The sequence below is a fragment of the Heterodontus francisci genome, chromosome 8 (genome assembly GCF_036365525.1).
Source record: "Heterodontus francisci isolate sHetFra1 chromosome 8, sHetFra1.hap1, whole genome shotgun sequence".
Classification (NCBI taxonomy): Eukaryota; Metazoa; Chordata; class Chondrichthyes; order Heterodontiformes; family Heterodontidae; genus Heterodontus; species Heterodontus francisci.
Window position 1 is genome coordinate 86,941,283 of NC_090378.1, and position 27,559 is coordinate 86,968,841.

At 43.6% G+C, this 27,559-nt stretch overlaps 1 protein-coding gene across 19 annotated transcripts in view; it reads right to left on the reverse strand.

Annotated features, from left to right (window-relative positions):
- Positions 1 to 27,559, reverse strand: part of LOC137372999 (nuclear receptor subfamily 6 group A member 1-like) — a 399,911-nt gene that overhangs the window by 152,058 nt on the left and 220,294 nt on the right. For 6 of the 19 annotated variants that reach the window (XR_010975548.1, XR_010975544.1, XR_010975543.1 and 3 more), the window contains one exon: positions 24,845 to 25,183. The exons of 11 other annotated variants lie outside the window; for them this stretch is intronic. The gene's annotated coding sequence lies outside the window, so the exon portion shown is untranslated. Of the gene's footprint in view, positions 1 to 17,800; positions 18,912 to 22,089; positions 22,264 to 24,844; positions 25,184 to 27,559 lie in introns of those variants that run through there. 2 more of the 19 variants (XR_010975546.1, XR_010975542.1) reach the window with 1 other exon arrangement.

Consider the following 27,559-nt stretch of genomic DNA (forward strand, 5'->3'; position numbering starts at 1 on the left):
GCAGGAGGGAGTTGCCCTGGGAATCCTCAACATCAATTCCAGACCCCATGAAGTCTCATGGCATCAGGTCAAACATGGGCAAGAAAACCTCCTGCTGATTACCACCTACTGCACCCTCCCCACCCCCACACTCCTTGGCTGATGCATCAGTACTCCTCCATGTTGAACAGGAAGCACTGAGGGTGGCAAGGATGCAGGATGTACTCTTAGTGAGAGACTTCAATGTCCATCACCAAGAGTGGCTTGGTAACACCACTACTGACTGAGCTGGCTGACTCCTAAAGGACATAGCTGCTAGACAGGTGGTGAGGGAAAAATATACTTGACCTCGTCCTCATCAACCTACCTGCTGCAGATGCACCTGCTCATGCCAGTATTGGTAGGAGTGACCACTGCATAGTCCTTGTGGAGACAAAGTGCTGTCTTCACATTAAGGACACTCAACACCGTGCAAAATGGGATAGATTTCGAAAAGATCCAGCAGTGCAAAACTGGGCATCCATGAGGGGCTGTGGGATATCAACAGTAGCAGAATTGTACTCAACCACAATCTGTAACCTCATGGCCCGGCATATCCCCCACTCTACCATTACCATCAAGCAGGGTTGGACATGTCCTGGACACAAAAAGCAGGACAAGTCCAACCCAGCCAATTACCGCCCCATCAGTCTACTCTCAATGATCAGTAAAGTGATGGAAGGTGTCATTGACAGTGCTATCAAGCAGTACTTGCTTAGCAATAACCTTCTCACTGACGCTCAGTTTGGGTTCCACCAGGGCCATTCAGCTCCAGACCTCATTACAGCCTTGGATCAAACATGGACGTAAGAGGTGAGGTGAGAGTGACTGCCTTGAACATTTGTATGTCAACAAGGAGCTCTAGAAAAACTGGAATCAATGGAAATCAGGGGGAAAACTTTCTGCTGGTTGGAATCATACCTAGTGCAAAGGAAGATGGTTGTGGTTGTTGGAGGTCAATCATCTCAGCTCCAGGACATCACTGGAGGAGTTCCTCAGGGTAGTGTCCCAGGCCCAACCATCTTCAGCTGCTTCATCAATGACCTTGCTTCAATCATAAGGTCAGAAATGGGGATGTTCTCTGATGATTGCACAAAGTTCAGCACCATTCACGTCTCCTCAGATACTGAAGCAGTCCATGTAGAAATGCAACAACATCTGGACAATATCCAGGCTTGGGCTGATAAGTGGCAAGTAACATTCACACCACACAAGTGCCAGGCAATGAATATCTCAAACAAGAGAGAATCTAACCATCTCCCCTTAACATTCAACCACATTATGATTGCTGAATCCCCCATTATCAACATCCTGGTGGTTACCATTGACCAGAAACTAAACTGGAGTAGCCATATAAATACTATGGCTACAAGAGCAGGTCAGAGGCTAGGAATCCTGCAATGAGTAACTCATCGCCTGACTCCCCAAAGCCTGTCCACATCTCAGGAGCATGATGGAATACTGTCCACTTGCCTGAATTGGTGCAGCTCCAACAACACTCATGAAGCTCAACACCATCCAGTACGAAGCAGCCACTTGATTGACACCCCGTCAACAAACATTCACCCCCTTCACCACCGACACACAGTGGCAGCAGTGTGTACCATCTACAAGATGCACTGCAGCATCACGCCAAGGCTGCTCGGGCAGCACCTTCCAAACCTGCGACCTCTACCACCTCTACAAAGGCAGCAGCTGCATGGGAACACCACCACCTGCAAGTTCCCCTCCAAGTCACACACCATCCTGACTTGGAACTATATCACCATTCCTTCACTGTCGCTGGGTCAAATTCCTGGAACTCCCTTCCTAATAGCACTGTGGGTGTACCTACCCAACATGGACTGCAGCGGTTCAAGAAGGCAGCTCACCACCATCTTCTCATGGGCAATTAGGGATGGGCAATAAATCTTGGCCTGGCCAATGACACCCACATCCCATGAAACAAAAAAAAAGTGATTTACAACCAATGAAGTACATTTGATTATACATCAAATATAGACCAAAGCCATATGGATAAAAGACCATATCCTTATCTCTAAGCCATTGAGATAGCCACTCAGATTCAGTTTTTAAACCAAATTAAGTAACTTTCATTTTACGTGAAGGCAAGTTGATAGGTCTGAATAATACACATCATTTATGGCTCCTTCCTCAACATCAAAGCTGTGTAAGACACATCTGCCTTTATCACCTGGTATTTTATGGTTCCCAAAGACAGCCTCTAGAGTTTTTATTTAAGCATCTAATCTTGCTCTGCTATGAAAAAGCATTCAGGTTAAGCTGAGTTTCAAATGCCTACATTCCATATAATCCAAAAACTAAATTAGTTTATGTGTGAGTAAGGATAGTCTCAAATGCCCACCAGGGAACATGGATGTTGAAGACCCCAGTAAACCTTTGCCTTCTTCACACTCTCCTGGAAAAGAATTACCTTTCTTTTCAAAATATTTTAAAAATATATTTTGTTTCCTGAAAATGTGGAAATCTAAAGCAATATGCTAGGTGAGCTGAATGAACTTTGGTCACTCTTATTTTCTGATGTGCTTGCTCATTTATATAAAGTTAGCAAATATTAGTGGAAACTTTTTTTTAAAATCTGGAGGAAGTACAAAATTTAGCCAATTGTGATGACTTCTTCCTTAACCTCTAAAAGGAAGTATCACTTCCTACAGCAGTTCAGCATCCCAAACTGCAAGTAAGACAATCTCAAAACTTTTACATGCATTCCATTACAACATTGTCACAAGTATTTCTTTTCACAAAGAGTCCTTGACCTCTGCAATAAGTTGCCAGTGTTTGCAATGAGTGTCAGCTCACTTCATACTTTCAAAAGGGAGTTGGATGAGTTCCTGCAACTGGAAGACATCTTTGGTTACAGAAAACAGGTGAATTAACTGGGACTAGTAAAATCAGTCACCATGGTATCCTGAAGTTTGTTTGAGCTCCTTTGGGAGAGGGGTCTTGATTTTCTTTTTAAATTGGCTGAATGTCTTTTTCTGCTTTTTTTATTGCCTCTCCCTGGAGATTTCATGGCTGCATGAGGACAGGTAGGAGGTGCGTGTAGGTTGCATCATGCCAGAATAGGATAGCCTTGATAGAGCCAGTTATCTTCTGCTGTCCTCTTTCATATGTGAAATGCTAAATTTACTAAGATCCTTAGCTCTCTTTAGCTATTTCAACATCATTCACGGTAAATGTGTGTTATCTATATTCCCCCCTTGCGTGCAGTACCTTGTACACTTCTGCATTAAATTTCATCGGCCATTTTTCTGCCCACTTATATATTTTGTCTAACTCATTCTGTCGTTTTGTGCCTCCCTGATTCTACTTCCCCACTTGGCTTTATACCATCTGCATATTTGACCCATTTAAGTTTCTGAATCAAATTCATTGATGTTAATTAGAACAAATTCCAATACGGAGCCCTCGGCTCCCCCAGTACTTCCCTCAGTCCCAAAATAACTCCTCTACTAAGTGTTTTCTACCCTTGAACCAATTTCTTATCCAAAACCAGGTTTTTCTCTGAATCCCCTCAGTTTTGAGCTTGACTAGCAGCCCTTCATGTGGACCTTTGTCAAGTGCCTTTTAGAAGTCTAGGCACAACACATAGTAGGGCTCAATGCAGAGTTTACAGAATATGGCACTTACTCAACAAAGCCAAAGAAGCCGGCCAAGCAGAATCTTCTCATGCTGAATCTGTGCTGATAGTCATCAGTTAATCCTCAAATTTTCTTTTGATAAGAATTCAAATGAGACTGATTGCCATGTAGTTGCCTATTTTGTCACCTTTTTTGAATAGAGGCATCATGTTGCCCTATTTCCAATCTACTGGCACCTCCACTGGGTCAAGTGACTTGCTCAAAATGATTTAAAGTGCCTTGGAAATCTCTTTTCTCATTTCTCTTAGCATCATGGGATAAAAAGCATTGATCGGTGGGGATTCATTGCATTTTCGCCCTTTTCAACTGTCTCGGATTTCCACCTCAAAAGTATAAAATCATTCACTTTGCCTGGATTGTTTCTGTTTGGGCAGGGCATGTTGCTTATATATTCACTTGGGAGTACCTGGAGGAAGCAATCATGACAAATGTTTACTATCTAATGCTGATGTTCTGTTCCCAGCTGGTTAGAATCTTTCATGGCTCTCACCTCTTCTCTTATTGCTAAAGAATTGAAACTATTTTTTATGGTTAGCCTCCATAGCCTCCATAGCTATGTTTTATTTCCAGGTCTCTCCTTACCCTACTGAACACCGTTTTAACACTTTTCAGCCTGTTCTTATATTCATCCTAGTCAGCCCCTTATTCGTTCTACCTACAGGATTTGCAGAGGACCATTTTTCCTCTTGATTTTACTTTTGATTGGTTGGTAATTCATTTAGAGTCAAGCTTGTTTAGTCCGAGCTTGCTGATTCTAAATATGTATTTATTGTCCTTTAAAGCTGTTCTACTTCAAGGGTTACAGAACAACCTCCTCCAATCTGTTTGCTTGAGTTGATAGCTCATTTCTTTAAATTTTGGCCTTATAAACTTATATGCCTGGCTCTTCATTTGAGCAATTTGGAATACCTCATCATATTGACTTTAATTATTTTGAAGTTGTCCCCTAGGGTTGCCATCATGTCCACTTTTGATACAATATCCATGTAATATAGAATCACAACATTGTTACAGTGCAGAAGTCCATTCAGCCCATCGTGTCCGCACTGGCTCTCTGAAAGAGCAATTCATTCAATTCCATTGCCCCGCCTTTTCCCCGTAACCCTGCACATTCCTCCTTTTCATCTAACAGTCTAACTCCCTTTTGAATGCTTCAATTGAACCTGCTTCCACCACATTCTCAGGCAGTGCATTCCAGACCTTAAACACTCTCTGCATGAAAAAGTTTTTCCTCATGTCACTTTTGCTTCTCTTACCAAATACTTTAAATCTGTGCCCTCTCGTTCTCGATCCTTTCATGAGTGGGAACAGTTTCTCTCTATCTACTCTGTCCAGACCCCTCATGATTTTGAATACCTCTATCAAATCACCTCTCAGCCTTCTCTTCTCCAAGGAAAACAGTCCTAACTTCTCCAATCTATTTTCATAACTCAAGTTCCTCATCCCTGGAACCATTCTCGTGAATCTTTTCTGTACTCTCTCCAATGGCCTCACGTCTTTCCTAAAGTGTGGCACCCAGAACTGGACGCAACACTTCAGCTGAGGCCAAACTAGTGTCTTCTACAAGTTCAACATAACTTCCTTGCTCTTGTACTCTATGCTCCTATTAATAAAGTTCAGGATACTGTATGCTTTACTGTATAATATGTAGTGTTACAACCAGATGAGAGAGAGGTCTAGGGGTTCCCTCTCAGCCTTCGCCTGGTCTTACTGTAACAGGGTTTAATTTTTAAGCACACTATGTTTTGAGCTCCCCCTTGGTGAATCCTTGTTCATCGCTTTCCAATTATAAGGCAAAGAAATGAGCATAAACAGGCCTTCTTAGGTTTAAAGAAGAAAAGTGAAATTTATTAAAACTTGAACTTAAACTCTAATTCAGTTAACGCCTACGGATGCATGCCATGCCCCGCGCTAGCATGCATATGCAATACACACATGCAAATAGAGACAGAAAAGAGCAGAAGAAAAATAAAGCAAAAAGGTTTTAGGCAATCTCTGAAGGAGGTTTGTTATTGTGCTTCGAGCTCACTACAGTTCTTGATTGTAGGTAGTCCTGCTTTTCGTTAGGGCCCAGTATTCTTCTTAAACCTTGCTCACTGTAGGAGACTTTTCTCTCTTGGGATTCATGTGTCTTTAATGGGTCTTCAGTTCCATGAGAAAGAGATGGAAGCAGACAGGAGAGGCTGCGGCAAGCCAGCCACAAGAGGTCTTGTCAGTCCAGGAGCAAAACCGCTTTCAGAGTTTGAATTCTCTGTGGCAAGTTAAAAATAAAACTCCTACAGCCAGTTAATCATGTGACTAAACTGGTCTGACCACGTCTGTTTGTGTATTCGGCCATCTTAGCAGTTAACCTGGAATATGAGCTCCTCCAACCTCAACGTCTGGTAATCAAAAGTCCATTGTGGATTAAATTGGAGTAGGGACTGGTTCCTTTGTTCCAACACTGTCTGCTAGTATGCAAAAATATGTCTTTCCAGCCAGGGGCTTGGCAACCCATTGTAATAGGCCTTCTTTTCTTCCCACCAACAATTTTAAAATTGTAATGTTCATGTGGCAAAATATATGTGCCTCACTCTTGGCAGGTGAGGGCCTGCATGCCAGTAGGTGTCAGGTCAAGGGAATCACGAGGCCTCATGGATTTGCTCCCACACCATGTCATAAAGCAGTCATGCATTAGACTTAGCAACTCTGACTCTGAACCACTTAGTTTCCCAATTTATATTTGATCGATTGAAGTCACCAATTAGAATGGCCCACCCATCCTATCTCTTCATTTGAACAACAGTCTTCCTTCTCATTCTTCCCTGCTGGTGTGTACAGAAGCTCGTGATGATATTTAAAATAAAACTGCACATATACAATTCAACAAGTATCCCTTGATCATTCACAGTGTCATTCTGCTTTCAAGGAAAGGTGATACCAAATGGATCCAAGTTCAGCCCAAGTGCAGATTTTATTTCCAAATAGCCAATGTTTACCCAGATTGAAATCAATTTAGATTTGGACTCCTGCCCTGGCATTTATCCATAGTTTGTATATACAATATATATTTAAGTAGCAAATTAATGACCCTATCATCTTTTTTACATACCTGTCATTCCATTGTCTATCCCATTCTTGGCAAAGTAGAAAGTTTAAATTGATGTACACTGTTTGGATATAAATTAGGATTTGTGCCAATGTCAGTTTTATTATTTAGGCCTCCTCTTATTTCCACATCCAAGATCCTCTGTATAAAATGTCCTGCAGTTAATTATATGTCTGTATTGTTAGAAAATGGGATGCTAATAAGGTTGGTGGGAGCCGACCATCTCCAATTTTCTGTTTGACATGCTCCTCTCCTTGAAGATTCTCTGCCCAAATTCACAACTACTGAGCAAAGATTCCCACAAAAGTTGTTATCTAAATGGAAAACCCTAACCACAAGAAATCCTGACAATGTAAAAGTTTTCCTCATCTCACGAGCCAGGCTGCTTCCACATGCTAAAATGTTCATGTGTCGGGAGCAATGATATGTATTCAATTGGATCAAAGAAACAAAAGTTGCTATATGGAATCTGCAGCCAGCACCCTCTGTCAGTTCATAGGTAACAGATGTAGATTCTAGTTTTGATAGTGGAGAAACATGTACTGTATAAAGAGAAAGCAATCTTCCAGACATCAAAATTTAGAATCACCAAATCTCTCATGTAAATCTGTTTCAAATTGTAGTTCAAAAGCATTTCAGATGCAGACAAGATGTAACTGATCTGGAGGGCATATAAAATGTTCTTTTAGTCCTGTCATTCTTCCTCATAATTCAATTATGTATATATGCCAACTGGATGCAAAGGTTAACCATTTATTTTAACTCTAGTTGAATGTCAGCTTCTGTTATCTGTAATAGTGATAAAAAGTTTGGCTGGGATCACCAGTCTTGATCTGTCAGTTAATGAAGGATTTGTGGAAATGTGACTGAGGTTGCGGGAGAAGCCCTGATGTTGTGAACTATACAGTCTTGGGATGGTAGCTCAACTGTGTCTAAAATGTTTAATATTGACTGTGTTTCCTGCTGAGAAATGCAAACAATAAATTATTTTCTTGCGTCACATTTTTAGTCGAAGGGTCAATATAGATTGCAGAGAAAGCCCATTTGCTACATTTATGCTATTAGGTCTGTCCATATCTGAGTATTTCTGGGCAATCATTCACACAACAGCAGAACTGCACTGTGATAAAAGATGTAATAATGAGGTCAGTGTAAAATCTGATATTTTCGTATTAAAAAAGCCGATAAATTGTACTGCCAAAGAAGACGAACCAAAATATACTTTTCATCTATATTTAATTTTTGATTTGTATTGTTTACCCAAAGAGTGGTGAAAATGGAAAATTCGCTACCACAAGTAGTTGAGACAAATAGCATAGATGCATTTCAGGGAAAGCTAGCTAGATAAGCATGAGGGAGAAAGGAATAGAAGGATACGCTGATGGGGTCACATTATGTAGGGTGGGAGGATGCTCGTTTGAAGCATAAATGATGGCATGGACCAGTTGGGCTGAATGGTCTGTTTCTGCACAAAAGATTCTACGTTATTCTATTTACTATTATTTATGGCTAAATTCAAAACAAGTCATGAGTAGTGATGGCTTGTTACTTTGCTGCAAGATGGAAGCAATTCGTATAGAGTGTAACAAAAGTTACTCCACATGCATTTCTCCTCAGAAACACTTTGTGGCACCTTATTGCCTAAGGAGTCATTTTTATTCAACTTACTCAGGTTGACACTTTGGTCAGAGTCAGGATGTGGGATGCCACTACTGGAAGTGGTGAATGCATCTGGTTTTTCCCAAGTCACTTTGACCCAGATGAAAGAACTGCGCTGGGCCTAGTGTTTGATTGGCAGCAATATTTGGGACCTTGGAGATGGGCAAAGTCATTGCTTGGCTTTGGTTTTCTTTGACAAACAGTTTGGTGGACATAGGAGTCTACAATTACAGATTACACCTAGTTTTGTGGATGGTCAGTCTGCAGTCACTGTATGAGTGCTGCAGCCACAACTTGAGGGTTTAGCATCTGAGGGTTTTGTGTTTTTTAAGCTGAATAGCTGGGCCAACTTCCAAATGGATGCGTATTCTATAAGACACGATACAAGTCTGCAATTTGAATGCAATAGGGCCAATTTTAACCCTGCCCGCCTGGCAAAAACTGCTTGAGTGGACAGTTAGAATGGCCCATGTGACTTACTGACACTGATCCTGTTGCCTTCCTGGGATTGTAATCGTAACCTGCTCTTCTGAGCAGGTGAGTGGGAACAGCTGGCAGAAGCCAGAATATGGAGATTCTGCTTCAGTTACATCACCAGGGCCTGACTGCAATTTTACATGAAGCTGGAGCCAGAAGAGACGCAGAAAGCTAAGCCATTCATTTTTGTTTAGTTTCCTGTTGGGCCAGGAAGAGCAGGACTGTCCCTCTGGGCACTACCAGAAAATGGTGTGCTTCCATCCCACCTTCATGGACCATGAGGCCAATCTGACCACCTCCCCCAACCCCCCGCCTCCCCCCACCTCTTCAACTCCTTACCCAAGTGCTAGGGACTATTCCTTTGGATCCCTGGCAGCTGCCTCCTATTGCCCGACATCCCTCTCCTGCCAACCAGTTAGCTGGTGCTTCTCGCCAGGATCAGACGGGAGCCTGACAGCACTAAAATCTCCCAGCTCCTAATGCTGCAGAGTGCCAAAACGTTCACCATCTGTCTTGACATCCAAACGAGAGTTAACATTTGTGTCGCAAGAAAAAGTAAGCGATATCTTTGCTATTTTCTGTACATTACATTATTGTACTGTTTATTAATTTGCCTTATGTAAATAAAACCACCTGTTGGTCCAAAACCTGAGCCTCAATCAGGTACAAGTATATATCGTGTATATCCAGTCCACCTTCAGTTTCATGTGGTGAAAGATGTGATACATTCTGGCAGTTAGTGTACAGACTAAAAGGGGGTAAAATTCAATAGACCCTGTAAGCAGGTGCCAAGATTGTTATTCAGGAATAACCCGCGCCCATTTCTTCCAATGGAGGCAGCATACCGACTTCTGCACTGTTGAGTGGCTACACACCTCAGCAGACAGCCCTAAACTGTGAGAGGCCAACACCACTTAAAGCCAGGCTGCGCTACTTAAAGAAAAAGTGCATTGTGGCTGCAGCAGGTAATGGAAGTAATTGTGGAACTCATTCTGACATGGAAAAAGACTGAGTAATAGCACAACATGAGAGGGAGTGTGATCCAAGGTTCTCAATGACCTCACACAAGTGATCAAGGTCACTGAATGCCTCTTCAAATGCCATATCCCCTCAACTGCAGTACCAGCCTCAGACACTGCCATCCATCACCTACCTACAAGCCCTATCAATCAGGACACTTAGCTAATGTTTTTAAGTTCACCTCACCCTCACACTCTTAGCGTTGCTGAAAGCCTTACGCTCACATCTCACACCTTGCACACACTGCCAGCTATTCAAACATGATGGTCACATCACCCAAACACATTGCACCATACTCACTGACACACTTCACTCTCTCTCTCAGGACAAGGTGATGCACAACTGGAGAAAGCAAGTGCTAACTAGAGGGGGGCAAGCATGGCTGCATGGTCTTGTCTCCATGGAAGAGGCAGTGCTCGCCATCATTGGTACAGTTGTTGAGGCTGAGGCGGTGGCTAACGGCGGGGCTGAAACCATCAAAGTTGATAGTATCTTCTTACTTAATCCTCCTCCTCACATCCCATTTCCCCCTCATCCTATAATCTCTTTTGATTTACAAACTGCAGATGGTGTAAGGATTGTTATGACCAGATGAGAAAGAGGTCCAGGGTAAAGGCCTGCTACCCGACCCAAACCCAACAGGACCCGACGACATGTGTCGGGTTCAGGTCGCACTTCCGGGTCCGGCATTTGGGTTCGGGTTGGGTGGGGCAGGATCAGACACGTTCTATCACCACCTCAGGTAAGTGACTCGAATGTTAGTTTACTTTTTGGACTTTAAAGGTGGTTTTGTTACAGTTATTTTAAGCTTGTGCAGTTAAGGAACAAAGTGAAAAACAGAAGGTCGGGTTGGGTCGGGTCGGGTTGGGCACGGGAAAAAATGGAAGGACTCGGGCCGGGTCGGGCTCGGGATCGGATGGGGTTCTGTTGGGCTCGGGTCGGGTCTCATTTGCAGACCCGAGCAGGTCTTCAGACTAGGGTTCTCTTTCAGCCTTCACCTGGTCTTACTGAACAGGGTTTTATTTTTTAAACACACTGTGTATTTAGCTCCCTCTTGGTGAATCCTTGTTCGCCGCTTTCCAATTATAAGGCAAAGAAACCAGCATAAACAGGCTTTCTAAGGTTTAAAGAAGAAAGGTGAAATTTATAAAACTTAAACTGAAACTCTAACTCGGTTAATGCTTATCGATACACGACGCGCCCACAATAGCATGCATACATGATACACACATGCAAATAGAGACAGGACAGCACGGTGGTACAGTGGTTAGCACTGCAGTCTCACAGCTCCAGCAACCCGAGTTCAATTCTGGGTACTGCCTGTGCCCAGTTTGCAAGTTCTCCTTGTGACTGCATGGGTTTCCTCCGGGTGCTCTGGTTTCCTCCCACAGCCAAAGACTTGCAAGTTGATAGGTAACTTGACCATTACAAATTGCCCCTAGTATAGGTAGGTGGTAGGGCAATTGAGGGAAGGTGGGGATGTGGTAGGAATATGGGATTAATGTAGGATTAGTATAAATGGGTGGTTGATGGTTGACACAGACTCGGTGGGCCGAAGGGCCTGTTTCAGTGCTGTATCTCTAAATAAAAAGAGCAGAAGAAAAATAAAGTGGAAAAGTTGGAGTCAATATCTGAAGAGTTTTTGTTATGGTTCATCGAGCTCACTGTAGAGTCGTTGATTGTAGGTAAATCTCGCTTTTGGTTGGAGCCCAGTATTCTTCTTAAACCTTGTTCGCTGTAGGAGACTTTTCTCTCTTGGGGTTAATTTATCTTCAGTGGATTCAGAGGCTTGTGAAAAAGAAATGGGAGTAGACAGGAGAGATCTTCTCAGTCCAGGAGCAAACAGACACTCTCAGTTCAAACTGTTTGTACAATTCAGAACAACCTAGGTTGCCATGCAGGTTAGTCATGTGATTAACTGGTCTGACCATGTCTTGGATTGTATCACCTTAGTAGTCTCCGGAATGCTCCTCTTACACACAATACCTGGTAATCAAGGTCCATTGGGTTGAATGTGTCAGGGAATGGTCCTTTGTCCTTCCAATCACTGTCTGTTAATATGTAAATGTCTTTTCCAGCCATGGCTGATCTGTTTAACAAGTCCTTTCTTCACTCCAGTAACAGTTGAAAGTCAATGTTCATGACAAAATTAATGTGCCTCATTCTTGGCAGATGGGGGCCTAGCATGATAGGATGTACCTCTGTCTGTCCCCCTCCCCGCACCACAACCTTACTTTTGTACCTTTCTCCTTTCAGATACACAAGGACTGCACCCAGCTAGGCAGTGGTGGAAGAGCAACAGGTAAAAGAGCGACAAGATGCTTATAATGAAGACACGCGGTCAATCCGTTTCATGTTTACAGCCACCAGTTTAGAAATTGACACTGTGCATAATTTACAAGACAGTATAGAGGCGGGATCTGCATCTGACGCATGTGTGGCCTGCAACCAGTGCAGAGGTCAAGAATAGTGCAGGTGCCAGCTCACCAGAAGGCAAGGTTGCACATGAGCTCTGCTGCACAGGACTCAGATGAGCATATCGATGGGGTGATCTACAGCAGAAGACTGATGGGTATGCTCAATGAAATGCTCGGCGCATTGGGAAGCCTGCCAGAAAGCCTTTGTGCAATGTCAAGGAGCATGGAGGAGTCCGTCACCAACTTTGCACAGGTTTTACGTAGAGCTTGGAGCCCATCGTTTCCAGCATGGAAGTGGTAGCCAACTCCATCAGCTGGGTAAGTGAGTTTACAACTTATATAGACTTACCTTTTTGTTTTGGCGGTTTCTTTTTGCAGCGGCGACAGGGAGTGCGAGGTGGCAGCTGGGTAAGTGAGTTTACAACTTATATAAACTTACCTTTTTGTTTTGGTGGTTTCTTTTTGCAGCAGCGACAGGGAGAGCGAGGTGGCAGCTGGGTAAGTAAGTCCTATATATTTGGGCAGTGGCTGTACCCGAGACACTACACCTGTAGTGTCTCCCACCTGCCCTCCTCCTCTAACCAAAAAAAAAGGACTCGGTGGTGTGCAGATAAGGTAAGGCTTTTTCTATTTATTTATTTTTTCGTGTGATTGGTGAAAACTTTTCGTTCCTTTTTCGTTTATCTAAGTTAAGACTAACTTAAGCTTAAGATTGAAAATGGCAGGAGATCTTAGACCCGTGTTATGCTCCTCTTGCTCAATGTGGGAGCTCAGGGACATGGCTGATGTCCCTGACTCCTTCACGTGCGGGAAGTGTGTCCAGCTGCAGCTCTTGTTAGACCGCATGACGGCTCTGGAGCTGCGGATGGACTCACTTTGGAGCATCCGCGATGCTGAGGAGGTCGTGGATAGCACGTTTAGCGAATTGGTCACACCGCAGATTAGGATTGCTGAGGGTGAAAGGGAATGGGTGACCAAAAGGCAGAGAAAGAGCAGGAAGGCAGCGCAGGTGTCCCCTGCGGTCATCTCCCTCCAAAACAGGTATACCGCTTTGGATACTGTTGAGGGAGATGGCTCACCAGGGGAAGGCAGCAGTAGCCAGGTTCATGGCACCGTGGCTGGCTCTGCTGTTCGGAAGGGCGGGAAAAAGAGTGGAAGGGCTATAGTCATCGGGGATTCGATTGTAAGGGGAGTAGATAGGCGGTTCTGTGGTCGAAAACGAGACTCCCGAATGGTATGTTGCCTCCCAGGTGCACGGGTCAGGGATGTCTCAGATCGGCTGCAGAACATTCTGAAAGGGGAGGGTGAACAGCCAGTTGTCGTTGTGCACATAGGCACCAATGATATAGGTAAAAAACGGGATGAGGTCCTACAAGCAGAATTTAGGGAGTTAGGAGCCAAGTTAAAAAGTAGGACCTCAGAGGTAGTAATCTCAGGATTGCTACCAGTGCCACGTGATAGTCAGAGTAGAAATGAAAGAATAGTCAGGATGAATGCGTGGCTTGAGAGATGGTGCAGGAGGGAGGGGTTCAGATTTTTGGGACATTGGGACCGGTTCTGGGGGAGGTGGGACTATTACAAATTGGACGGTCGACACCTGGGCCGGACTGGAACCAATGTCCTTGGGGGTGCTTTTGCTAACGCTGTTGGGGAGGGTTTAAACTAATGTGGCAGGGGGATGGGAACCAAATGAGGAGGTCAGTGGAGAGTAAGGAGGTAGTAACTAAAGACTGTAAGGAACTAGATAATGAAGTCAGTGTGACTAAGGAAAAGAGTAGACAGGGAGCAGATGATGAACGCAAAGGGACTGGTGGTCTGAGGTGTATTTGTTTTAATGCAAGAAGTGTAGTAGGTAAGGCAGATGAACTGAGGGCCTGGATTAGTACCTGGGAGTATAATGTTATTGCTCTTACTGAGACTTGGTTGAGGGAAGGGCATGATTGGCAACTAAATATCCCAGGATATCGATGTTTCCGGCGGGATAGAGAGGGAGGTAAAAGGGGTGGAGGAGTTGCAGTACTGGTCAAAGAGGATATCACAGCTGTGCTGAAGGAGGGCACTATGGAGGACTCGAGCAGTGAGGCAATATGGGCAGAACTCAGAAATAGGAAGGGTGCGGTAACAATGTTGGGGCTGTACTACAGGCCTCCCAACAGCGAGCGTGAGATAGAGGTACAAATATGTAAACAGATTATGGAAAGATGTAGGAGCAACAGGGTGGTGGTGATAGGAGATTTTAATTTTCCCAACATTGACTGGGATTCACTTAGTGTTAGAGGTCCAGATGGAGCAGAATTTGTAAGGAGCATCCAGGAGAGCTTTCTAGAGCAGTATGTAAATAGTCCAACTCGGGAAGGGGCCATACTGGACCTGGTGTTGGGGAATGAGCCCGGCCAGGTGGTTGAAGTTTCAGTAGGGGACTACTTTGGGAATAGTGATCACAATACCGTAAGTTTTAGAATACTCATGGACAAAGACGAGAGTGGTCCCAAAGGAAGAGTGCTAAATTGGGGCAAGGCCAACTATACCAAAATTCGGCAGGAGCTGGGGAATGTAGATTGGGAGCAGCTGTTTGAAGGTAAATCCACATTTGATATGTGGGAGGCTTTTAAAGAGAGGTTGATTAGCGTGCAGGAGAGACATGTTCCTGTGAAAATGAGGGATAGAAATGGCAAGATTAGGGAACCATGGATGACAGGTGAAATTGTGAGACTAGCTAAGAGGGAAAAGGAAGCATACATAAGGTCTAGGAGGCTGAAGAAAGACGAAGCTTTGAAAGAATATCGGGAATGTAGGACCAATCTGAAACGAGGAATTAAGAGGGCTAAAAGGGGTCATGAAATATCTTTAGCAAACAGGGTTAAGGAAAATCCCAAAGCCTTTTATTCATATATAAGAAGCAAGAGGGTAACTAGAGAAAGGATTGGCCCACTCAAGGACAAAGGAGGAAAGTTATGCGTGGAGTCAGAGAAAATGGGTGAGATTCTAAATGAGTACTTTGCATCGGTATTCACCGAGGAGAGGGACATGACGGATGTTGAGGTTAGGGACAGATGTTTGATTACTCTAGGTCAAGTCGGCATAAGGAGGGAGGAAGTGTTGGGTATTCTAAAAGGCATTAAGGTGGACAAGTCCCCAGGTCCGGATGGGATCTATCCCAGGTTAATGAGGGAAGCAAGAGAGGAAATAGCTGGGGCCTTAACAGATATCTTTGCAGCATCCTTAAACACGGGTGAGGTCCCGGAGGACTGGAGAATTGCTAATGTTGTCCCCTTGTTTAAGAAGGGTAGCAGGGAAAATCCAGGTAATTATAGACCGGTGAGCCTGACGTCAGTGGTAGGGAAGCTGCTGGAGAAGATACTGAGGGATAGGATCTATTCCCATTTGGAAGAAAATGGGCTTATCAGTGATAGGCAACATGGTTTTGTGCAGGGAAGGTCATGTCTTACCAACTTAATAGAATTCTTTGAGGAAGTGACAAAGTTGATTGATGAGGGAAGGGCTGTAGATGTCATATACATGGACTTCAGTAAGGCGTTTGATAAGGTTCCCCATGGTAGGCTGATGGAGAAAGTGAAGTCGCATGGGGTCCAGGGTGTACTAGCTAGATGGATAAAGAACTGGCTGGGCAACAGGAGACAGAGAGTAGCAGTGGAAGGGAGTTTCTCAAAATGGAGACGTGTGACCAGTGGTGTTCCACAGGGATCCGTGCTGGGAGCACTGTTGTTTGTGATATACATAAATGATTTGGAGGAAAGTATAGGTGGTCTGATTAGCAAGTTTGCAGACGACACTAAGATTGGTGGAGTAGCAGATAGTGAAGGGGACTGTCAGAGAATACAGCAGAATATAAATAGATTGGAGTGTTGGGCAGAAAAATGGCAGATGGAGTTCAATCAGGGCAAATGCGAGGTGATGCATTTTGGAAGATCCAATTCAAGAGTGAACTATACAGTAAATGGAAAAGTCCTGGGGAAAATTGATGTCCAGAGAGATTTGGGTGTTCAGGTCCATTGTTCCCTGAAGGTGGCAATGCAGGTCAATAGAGTGGTCAAGAAGGCATACGGCATGCTTTCCTTCATCGGACGGGGTATTGAGTACAAGGGTTGGCAGGTCATGTTACAGTTGTATAAGACTTTGGTTCGGCCACATTTGGAATACTGCGTGCAGTTCTGGTCGCCACATTACCAAAAGGATGTGGATGCTTTGGAGAGGGTGCAGAGGAGGTTCACCAGGATGTTGCCTGGTATGGAGGGCGCTAGCTCTGAGGAGAGGTTGAGCAGATTAGGATTATTTTCATTAGAAAGACGGAGGTTGAGGGGGGACCTAATTGAGGTGTACAAAATCATGAGAGGTATAGACAGGGTGGATAGCAAGAAGCTTTTTCCCAGAGTGGGGGATTCAATTACTAGGGGTCACGAGTTCAAAGTGAGAGGGGAAAAGTTTAGGGGGGATATGCGTGGAAAGTTCTTTACGCAGAGGGTGGTGGGTGCCTGGAACGCGTTGCCAGCGGAGGTGGTAGACGCGGGCACGATAGCATCTTTTAAGATGTATCTAGACAGATACATGAAGGGCAGGAAGCAAAGAGATACAGACCCTTAGAAAATAGGCGACATGTTTAGATAGAGGATCTGGATCGGCGCAGGCTTGGAGGGCCGAAGGGCCTGTTTCTGTGCTGTAATTTTCTTTGTTCTTTGTACTTGGCAGACCAAACCATGATGCAGTGTCTGATGGCCGATGTCCCAGCTTCCATTGCAGCACAAGCAGAAGGCCCCAATGTCTTGAGTGCTGCAGTGAAAGCTCAGACTGCAGTCATGCAAGGTAAGATTGCTGCCACCGTGGCTGTGGATACCAGTGTTCAAAGAGGTTTTCAGGGTGTCACAGCCATCCAGCAATCTGTCATCCAAGAGATTACTAGGATTGCTGAGGTACTGTCCCAGGAGAGTGGCATTTGTTCCATGCAGCAGAAACCTGCTGTCCTCTCTCAGGAAGACAGGATTCATTCTCCAACCATGCCTATTTCACCAGTGACCTTGTTGTTGCCTATAAGCCAGCCAACCCAGACTGATGCCACTCATGCTGAAATGGTGCAGTTGAAGACCAGACCTTCTCGGCCAGAGCTGCTTGAGGTTGGCCTCCAAGGTCAACTTTAGTCTCCCTCACTGAAATTCAGCAGACTTCCACCAGCCATGCTGCAGCCACTGGGGTAGCACTACAACAGGCAAAGTGTTATGACAGAGGTTGGAGGAATGTACTGTCTTTCTCCAGTTCCACTACTCCACTGGTCACAACATATATTTAAATGTTTTACCCATTTACCGATACGGCCAATTATATACTTTATCTATATTAGTTTCAGAATAAAAATCCGCCAACCAGGTTTCTTGAATAAACAACAGAATTATTGATTTATTATAAAGCAAGATTTATTCAACAAAGATGCAAAGCTTATTAACACTCAGTTTGAAATAGGAAAGTATAAATATATACCCTTCTAAAATAACCTAACATACACGCACACATACCAGTTAAAGAAAAAAATAAAGAAAAATGAAAAAACTGGCACGACAGAGATCAACTTTTAAAAGAATACTTTGGCCAAGTTATTGTCAATTCTTGACGCAAAAGGATAAGATACTGAACGTTCCAGATGGCCTTCGGACTGGCATCCAGGTACACGTAGACGACTGTCACTGGCATCTTTCTGGAGCAGTTCTGTTCAGGAGATGTCGAGGCTTTTCGGGAAAATTATGGCATCACTGGTTTCAGCTATCACACTGGATTCTCAGAAGATTTTTCAAAACAGGCAGAAAGGGATGAGTTGGGTGGCTTCTCTCTTAGCAGGCTACATACCGACTGAGCATTCAAACAGTCCAAGCCCAAATCAAAAAGTCAAAACTCCTGACAACCATAAACCTAGACATGTGACTTCTCTATAAACAACTCAAATAGCCAGCAAGGCTCCTTATGTTTATTTAGCACATCATTGACTCTTTCAGTAAGTGTTTATTAAAAAAAAATCCAAAGTGTCATTTCAGTAACCTTTTAAAAAATACCAAATCCAGGCATCTCCTGTCTTTCAAATGAACCAATTTTCACAATCTTTTAAACACGAGTCCTCAAAAAAATACTAATAATGGAAGCACCTTCATGACAAAAGACACATGGAAGATAGGGCTTAAGGGAATGCACAAAGGTGATTAGTTGATATTTCTATGCGATTTGGCATGCTTTGATTTATAAATTTGCTTCCAATATTTTTTTGTGTTGGATTTTATTTTTGTAGTGTGGCCAAGCAGGCACTGTGATCCTTAGCGACAGGGGAGGCTCAGATTTGGAACTGTTGGTGAATGGGAATGGGGTTTCCTTTGTTGGAATCGCTTTCAGTTGAGTTCTTCAAAGACAGAGCAGCCAGAAAGGGGCTGTCTAGGATGCTTTCTCCCTTCCTGGTTCCTCATCCTTCTCCTCTTGCTCCTCTTCCTCCTCCTCCTCAGGGACAGGCACTGACATGTTGCACCATGGACATTTGACAAAATAATTGACTCAGCCATGAACATGGAGTCAATTAATCTGTATATGAAGTATATTGATGCCATCAAAACACAGTCCGCTTTAAAATACATTTTTCCCTATAAATAAAGTAGCTAAGCATACAAACATCAAAGGAGAGTAGCACAATTGTATTACCTAGCAAGCACGCAAAACAGTATGCAATGCCAATGCAAATTATTTTTGTTGATGGAATAGAATGAGCTACACCACATCACAAGTGGTAGATGGACTGTATCGGATGATCTCTGTGGATTCACACTCTGGCAGGAGTGCAAGTTCATCCAATAAACCATGAAACTCAAGGAGAGGATTGTTATCGTGCTTATTGAGGCGAGGCAGTAGAAAAATCAGCAATAGAAAGACGGACCATTTCTCACACTGTTGTTGTCACAAGACAATTTAATCCGTGATGGTCAATATTTGTGCAACTTCTCCATCTGATCGTAGAATGTGTCTGAAGACAGGGCAACCGACAAAAGGGCAGTGATCTCCAAATCAGGAGGATTTTATAGGATGGAGTAGATAGTACTTCAGAACAGTCATGCAAAACAGAAAAGCAGAGTGGGACAAGAAGGGATAGAGAGATTAACAGTAGGTAGCCAAGACTATTTTATTAATTTTGACAGACTGTTAAACTAGGTCCTGGATTCTTAAAATACAGAAATAATAGCATCTCTCATGGGCAAAATGTCAGTTACTCACCAATGTTAGTGACAAAATTACATAAACACAATTATAAATAAAGAGTGCCCTTCAGTTCCTCCAATAAAGTGATTCTCTTAAATTAATTTATGTCTATATGTCAGTCTATCACTGTCGATTCCGATTCAGCTCTGACAAGTTAATTATTAATAAAAAACTTCCTTCAAAATGTTGAGCTGCTGTTACTGCATGTATTATTCAGTTACAAATTGTTTAGTCAAGATCTATAAGATTATACTTCAGACTAATCAATTTTTGTCCGAATCTCTTACCTGTTAGCAAAGGTGCACATTTAATGTAATGTTTATTTATTTATTTATTGATACAGCACTGAAACAGGCCCTTCGGCCCACCAAGTCTGTGCCGACCATCAACCACCCATTTATACTATCCTACATTAATCCCATATTCCCTACCACATCCCCACTTCCTTCAATTCTCCTACCACCTACCTATACTAGGGGCAATTTATAATGGCCAATTTACCTATCAACCTGCAAGTCTTTGGCTGTGGGAGGAAACCAGAGCACCCCGCGAAAACCCATGCGGTCACAGGGAGAACTTGCAAACTCCGCACAGGCAGTACCCAGAATTGAACCCGGGTCACTGGAGCTGTGAGGCTGCGGTGCTAACCACTGCGCCACTGTGCCACTATGTAATTGTATGATACAGACAACTTTCAAATGACATTGTCCACTCAGGTTGTCTGCTCTCAAACTGAATAGTAAATGATGCACATTGCAGTTACTGATCTTTGACATACTTTTAAACCTTGTCCTTTAATCCAATTTGCCGCAAAAAAAAATCAGTCAATGACTGTTTCTAACATGATCATTGAAAAGTAATAAGTTTGTACTATATCTTCCCCAACAGCTTTTATTCCTGCACACTTGTTGTAGCAATGTGGAGTATTCCGGATAGATGTCTCCCTCCTCTCTCTGTCTCTCTCTCTCCCCTCCCTCTGTGTCCCCCCACCGTGTTCCCCTCTCTGTGTTGTCACCCCCTCTCTCTGTTGCCCCCTCTCTGTGTCTTTCCCCCCTCTCTGTGTCTTTCCCCCCCCCTCTGAATTGTTCCCTCACCTCCCTGTGTCATGCCCTCCACTCTGTGTCATGCCCTCCTCTGTCATTCGCCCCTCTCTCTGTTGTCCCCCACCGTGTCGTTACGCCTTTCTGTGACATCCCATCTCTTTCTCTGTCTCCCCTCTCTCTTTCTATTCTCCTACTCTCTTTCCCCTCTCTCTTTGTCACCCACTATCTGTTTTTCTCTCTCTCTCTCTCTCTGTCCCTCCTCTCTCTCTCTGTTCCCCTGCTCTCTCTGTCTTTCCTCTCTCTCCCTCTCTGACCCTCTCTCTCTATCCTCCTCTCTCACTCTCTGCTCTCACCTCTCTCTCTGATCATTGCTGAGAGTGGGAACAGAAGTTTCCAAACAGCTTTGTGGTTTTCTGGTGGGCTTTAAAAAAAAATTGGAACCCACTGGAAAACCACAAATCTGACAAAAGTGCAGAAGCCGCTGTTCCTGTGAAACTGATAGCTGCGATTTTTTTTTAAGCCAATCTGGTCAGAAGAAAGAAGCCAATGAGACATTCTCATCCCTGAAATTCCAGTCACGGACCTCAAAATCTTTTACCATGGACTCTGGTGTCCATGTATGGGACACGTTACTGACCCCTGCTGCTCCTGCTCAGCTGGTAGCCATATAGCTGGTGGTAAAGGCTGTGCCCTCCTGATGGCGGGATTGTGCAGCATGCAGCAGACTACCACGAATCTTGACACCCGCACTGGCAAGGACTGCAAGGCTTCTCCAGAGCAGTCCAGGCTTGAAAGTGTTGTTTGAGCATGCCAATGGTCAGCTTCATCACTTTTCATGTGGCAGCATAGCTTTCATTGTATGCGTGCTCCACACATGTGCGAGGTTTGCACACCAGCATCATGAGCCATGTCATCAGCAGATAACCCCTGTCACCCAGTAGCCACCTGTGGTTTGCCATGATGGATCAAATGCAGTTGGTACAGTGGACTGCTGCAGAATGAAGCCATCATGACTGCTGCCAGATACTGGGCAATTACTTGCATGATGCATTATGCTCACACAGCAGCTGGACAATGAGGGAGTGGAGTCCTTTGAAGTTGCAGTACATCTCTGAATTTACATGCAGCACCCATAAAGCGATATGTGTGCAGTCAATGGCACCCTGCACCATGGGAAACCTGCTATCCTGGCTAAACCATATGCTTACTCTGCCTCCTTCTCTCTGTAAAGAGAGAATGTGATATATTCCCCTTTCTTTGTATGCAGACATTCAGTCATCTCCCTTACATAACAGTGGACAGCAAACTGCAAGATGTTAGCAATGCCCGCTGCAACGTGGAAGGAGCCCGACGTGTAGACGGTCATAGCCACGGTCATCTTTACAACGACCGGCATTGCCATCCTCACCCTGCTTTGAGCCTGCAGGTCTGCCTGCAACAGATGGAAGATAGTAGTGAGCACTTGCCTAGTGAAACAGAGATGTCGAACACACTCTTCCTTGCTGAGATTGAGACAGGACAATTGGTTCCTGAAGACCCTTGGTGGATATGGTTTCCTGCTGAGAGCCCTTCTCCTCCCTCATCGAGCAGCTTGTCTTCCTCTGTGTCACCTCTGCTCATTCTCCCTGTTATGCTGCAGGCTAGGAGGGATAAAAACTACAGCAATCAACACTGGGAACAATTGTTGTGAGCAGAAGCCTTGAAGTCAGAACCAAGACCTTCACGTGCCACACCACTCTCTGAAGACTTCACCAACTTTAAATAACAGTGGGAAGAATAGAAAAGCAGAATATTATTTACATGGAAAGAGACTGCAAAATGCTGCGATACCGAGGGATCTGGGTGTGCTTGTACATGAATCACAAAAAGTTAGCACGCAGCTACAGCAAGTAATTGGGAAGGCAAATGGAATGTTGGCCTTTATTGCGAGGGGGATGGAGTATAAAATTAGGGAAGGCTTGCTGCAGTTGTTCAGGGTGTTGGTGAGATCGCACCTAGAGTACTGTGTAAAGTTTTGGTCTCCTTATTTAAAGAGGGATATATTTGCATTGGAGGCAGTTCAGAAAAGGTTCACTAGGCTGATTCCTGGGATGAGGGGTTTGTCTTATGAAGAAAGATTGAGCAGGTTGGGCCTATACTCATGGGAGTTTAGAAGAATAAGAGGTGATATTATGGAACATATAAGATTCTGAGGAGGTTTGACAGGGTAGATGCTGAGAGGATGTATCTCCCCATGTGGGAATCTAGAACTAGGGGGCACAGTTTCAAAATAAGAGGTCTCCCATTTAAGATGGAATTGAGGAGGAATTTCTTCTATCAGAGGGTTGTTTATCTTTGGAATTCTCTACCTCAGACAGCAGTGGAGGCTAGGTCATTGAATATATTCAAGGTTGAGTTAGACAGATTTTTGATTTACGGATGAGTAAAGGGTTATGGGGACCAGGCAGGAAAGTGGAATTAAGGCCACAATCAGATCAGCCATGATCTTAATGAATGGCGGAGCAGGCTTGAAGGGCTGAATGGCCTACTCCTGCTCCTATTTCTGATGTTCTTATGTGGTATAAACCTCCAAACACTTCTGCTAACTCAGCAACAGCCTGTAGAAATCAATCAGCAATTAACCCTTGAGTGGTTAATGATCCTTTTAAATAGCACTAGTAGGGTGTGCTTCCTGCTACTGAGCACAGGTTCAGCTGTGTATAAGAGAGGGTGTTAGCTGGAGTGTTGAGATTAAAAGTGGCACCACTGCAGTCAAATCAGTGTTACAAGCTGACGGACGTCACAATCTGCCTCCTTGCATATTTCCGCCGCACACTCCCAGTTCCCATGCTAACAGCCTACCCAAGATGGCTTCTGATGTAGCCTGCGCCAGAAGTGTGTGTGAGTGGCATAGATGCCATTTTGGACCCAAAACGACACCCGCAGTGCCAAAAATCTGGGTGCTACCAAATTTTGCGTTGGAAAATCATTTCTAAATCAATTGCAATACTAAAACAAGCACAAGAGGGATATTTATTAGCAAAATGGGGAAAGAAAGGAAACCTGAGTGTTACAGAATCCGAAGTGAAGCTGTTGTTAACCGAGCGGCATCTGTCTCAAGGACATTTCATCAGATGAAACAAAATACTCCAGACTTGTGCACATCTGGAATATTGCATGTTAATTTAGACACAATAACTGCAAAAGCATCTTATGTGTCAGAAAAAGAAAGAGTATAAAGGATCTGTTTCTGGGATCCACGTCTAATTTGCGAAAAAATCTTCGAAGTGAACTGAAGCAAGATTTTAAAACACTGAAAGGAACGGATAATGCAAATAAAAACAGGCTGGATTATTTAACTTGCACTGTAAGCACAAAACTAGAGCCCAAACATAAAGTTAAGAAGCTTCGAGCAAGGCGTGAGATTAACAGGATTCCTCACTTTTCAACAGTCTCTTTGGCCTCTTTGTCTCGGAGACAATGGGTAAGCGCCTGGAGGTGGTCAGTGGTTTGTGAAGCAGTGCCTGGAGTGGCTATAAAGGCCAATTCTATAGTGACAGACTCTTCCACAGGTACTGCAGATAAAATTGGTTGTCGGGGCTGTTACACAATTGGCTCTCTCCTTGCGCTTCTGTCTTTTTTCCTGCCAACTGCTAAGTCTCTTCGACTCGCCACACTTTAGCTCCGCCTTTATGGTTGCCCGCCAGCTCTGGCGATCGCTGGCAACTGACTCCCATAACTTGTGATCAATGTCACAGGACTTCATGTCGCGTTTGCAGATGTCTTTAAAACGGAGACAGGACGGCCAGTGGGTCTGATACCAGTGACGAGCTCACTGTACAATGTGTCCTTGGGGATCCTGCCATCTTCCATGCGGCTCAGTGGAACCCCATTAAAGTAGCTGATGCTCTATTGACACCTTTAAATAAAGGACTAGATTAATATCTGGTTAGGATGTGATGAAGAGTCATAAGGATGAGTGCAGACAGGGATGATTGAATACCATGTAACTGTCTAAAGCTAATGTTACGGCCAGGTGAGGAGGGGTCTCAGGCTCCCCTCTTGCCCTTCCTCTTATTTGACCGCAACAGGGTTCTTTTTTTTAAAACAGTGGTTGCGCTTACCACCTCAGTCAGTGTTTTACCTTTTTCCTTTAATGTGATTGTGAAAGAACCAATTGGACAGGTTATCCTGAGTTTAAACAAGAGGTGAGTTTATTATACTTAACAATCCAAAACCGATCTAAAAAAATAATAAATTCACACACACATTCACACAAGACTCACACACACACACAAATAGATTACAGAGGGAAAAGTAGATTTTGTGGTTGGATTAGAGTCCATAATAAATTGAAATTAAATACACAGTTTGTGAAGTTGGATAATGCGGTGGTCTTCTGGCTGAAGTTGTATTCTTGAAATCCTTGGCTGGTCAAAGTGCACTTTGCAGCAGGCCCACTTGGCTCAAGGCTTTCTTGGAGGCAGACTTGTAAATGGCTCTCTTCCCCTGGTCTCTGTCTGTAGCAATCTGTCGGTTTGGAGTGTCCACAGTTGCAGGCGGGGTTCAAACTTGTGTTATCTGGAGAGAGAGAAAAAGAGAGAGAGAGAGAGAAAGCACACAGCCTTCCTGCTTCTGCACAATCTGAGTCACTGCCTGTCGATCTTTGTTCAAGGAAACTTTTTGCTTTCATAGAGATGGACAGACGATCACATGACGGCCTCTGTGTATTCACTGGAATCTTCAAATGATAAAGGTTCAGAATTGGCTCCCCAGACTCCAGGATACCAATATTTACACTTGGAGGGGGTTTGGTCTTTCAAAGTCACGGTGTTAGGATTGCATTGAATGTCATGCTAATGAAGAAATCTTAGGTAATTCAATGACATAGAGCAACCCATTGTTCTGAGTCTGTACTGCCCAGACCTCTGTCTCTGGGCGGGTCTTTGGAATGCAAAAAGGTGTTTCAGGTGCAAATTGCAGTGGCCATCTTGGCTGTAAGTATTTTAAAAGTTAACTGCAGGATTTTTTCCATTAAAAGTTTAATGTAACCTTCCAACCGATGAATTAATAATCCCTCATTTTGCATATCGTGTTTTTTGACAGTGAAGGCAAGGCGGCAGCTGATCAAGGGTGTTAAACGTGATTCATAAGGCTGGGTAGCTGTCTGGGAGTTTACTTGATTTAACTTTGTGGGAGATTTAACTTCAGGAGGATAAATTAATTCAATAGAGCCAACAATAAGCTTTGTAAAGGGAGTGAGTTGTTAAATCTAACGTACTTTTCTTGTTCTGCGCTTTATGTTTTTAATCAGCGATGTAATCAGTATACAGAAGACAGGGAAGGAGGGAATTCCTTTACTGTCATAGCTGATCACAGCTATGAGTGCACCAGGGATTCCACACAATCATTTGATAAGACTGTGATCAATAAACAACAAACAACACCAAAATAATCTATTAATTCAGTAAACTTATCCACCGAACAATTATCCATTTCCTTAAGTAAAACAGCATCCATTTCCGCATAACGATATTTTACAAGAATAATTTGGGATAATGCCATGTTTCCCATGATACTGAATGTTTCCTGCAGTTCCTAAAGTGTTAAGTTTGAATAGATTTACAAACTATTCCTGGAAATTCATTTCCCTCACAAATCAATGGCTGGTGGAAAATTATTCTGGAATGAGATTTTTCTGCTAAGTGTTAAGTATATTTCATATATGGCTGAAAAATAGGAACCATTCTGTTGACTGTGTGTCAGTCATTCATTTTTCTAAATATTGCTATCTGTCCTGGCTGGGAGCTTGCAGTTACTGTAAAACTGCTCAGCTTAAGTTGTAGTGGGAGATGTGAGGGAGTCAGTTTGAGGAAAGATTGCAAATGATACATGCAAGCTATGTTCTGTTGTTCATTAAAAAAGTTAAAGAGCGATCATTATTTTGAGGAGAAACTTGGGAGGGAGAGAGATCCTGGAAGAGCTGGGCAGGGCCTGTCGTGATGATAACACGCATCAATCACACAATGACTGTCTTGGGTCACAAATTTGTGACATCAGTGAACAGCACATTTCCAAAAAAATTTTGAGAAGAAATCTGCAGTGCCTCTGCGTTTTCTTCAGCAGATAAACCAATACTGCAGTACACTCCACAAAGTGAGGAGCAAAATGAGCAAATAAACTGAATATATGAATTGATGACTAAAACAGTTACAGAAATATTAAAGGCACCCTCGGTGAGATCTCACATTCTGAATCAGAGAGCTATTCCCACATTGCACTGAAATTGGTTGTGTCTGGGTTCCTCGGTGGATGGGCGGAGGGAATATCACACAATGTCGGTGTAATTGTAAATTATATATGCATTGAAGAGCTCATTCTCACCCAGTAACTGTCAATATCTCAGAAACACATTGCAGCATAAACACCATTAGTTAGTTTACTCTTGTGGATGGTGCCATTTGATTTGGTGGGGCTTTGAAGCATTAACTCGGCAAAATCACATTTGAAAATAGCTGACCAAATGGATAGTTTCTGCATCACTGCTTCACAGTGGCACAAATTCAGTTTAACAATTCGGTCAAAAAAAGGCAGCAGAAGGGTCATTTAATCCATTTCTAGCTGTCATTCATGGTTTTTCAATGAGCTGCCAATTAGACCACATGGCGGGATGGCCACAGGGCTTCGATCTCCCAAAACCATCCCAATGAAAGCAAAAAACTTAGCAGTGGAGGCAGGGAAATATATTTCTACATTTTAACACTTTTTTTTAGTGGATCCTGAAGGTGTTTTAAAGGCAAATTACATCCTGACCGAGCCACACAGTCATTCCGCAAGCTCATGCCACTAAGCTGAAAAGGAGGAGCACCTTTGGCAATGACACATCATCTTAGATATGAAGATGGTTTGGTCTATTTTCATGGTACAAGAACACATTTGGCACTCGAGCACAGCTTT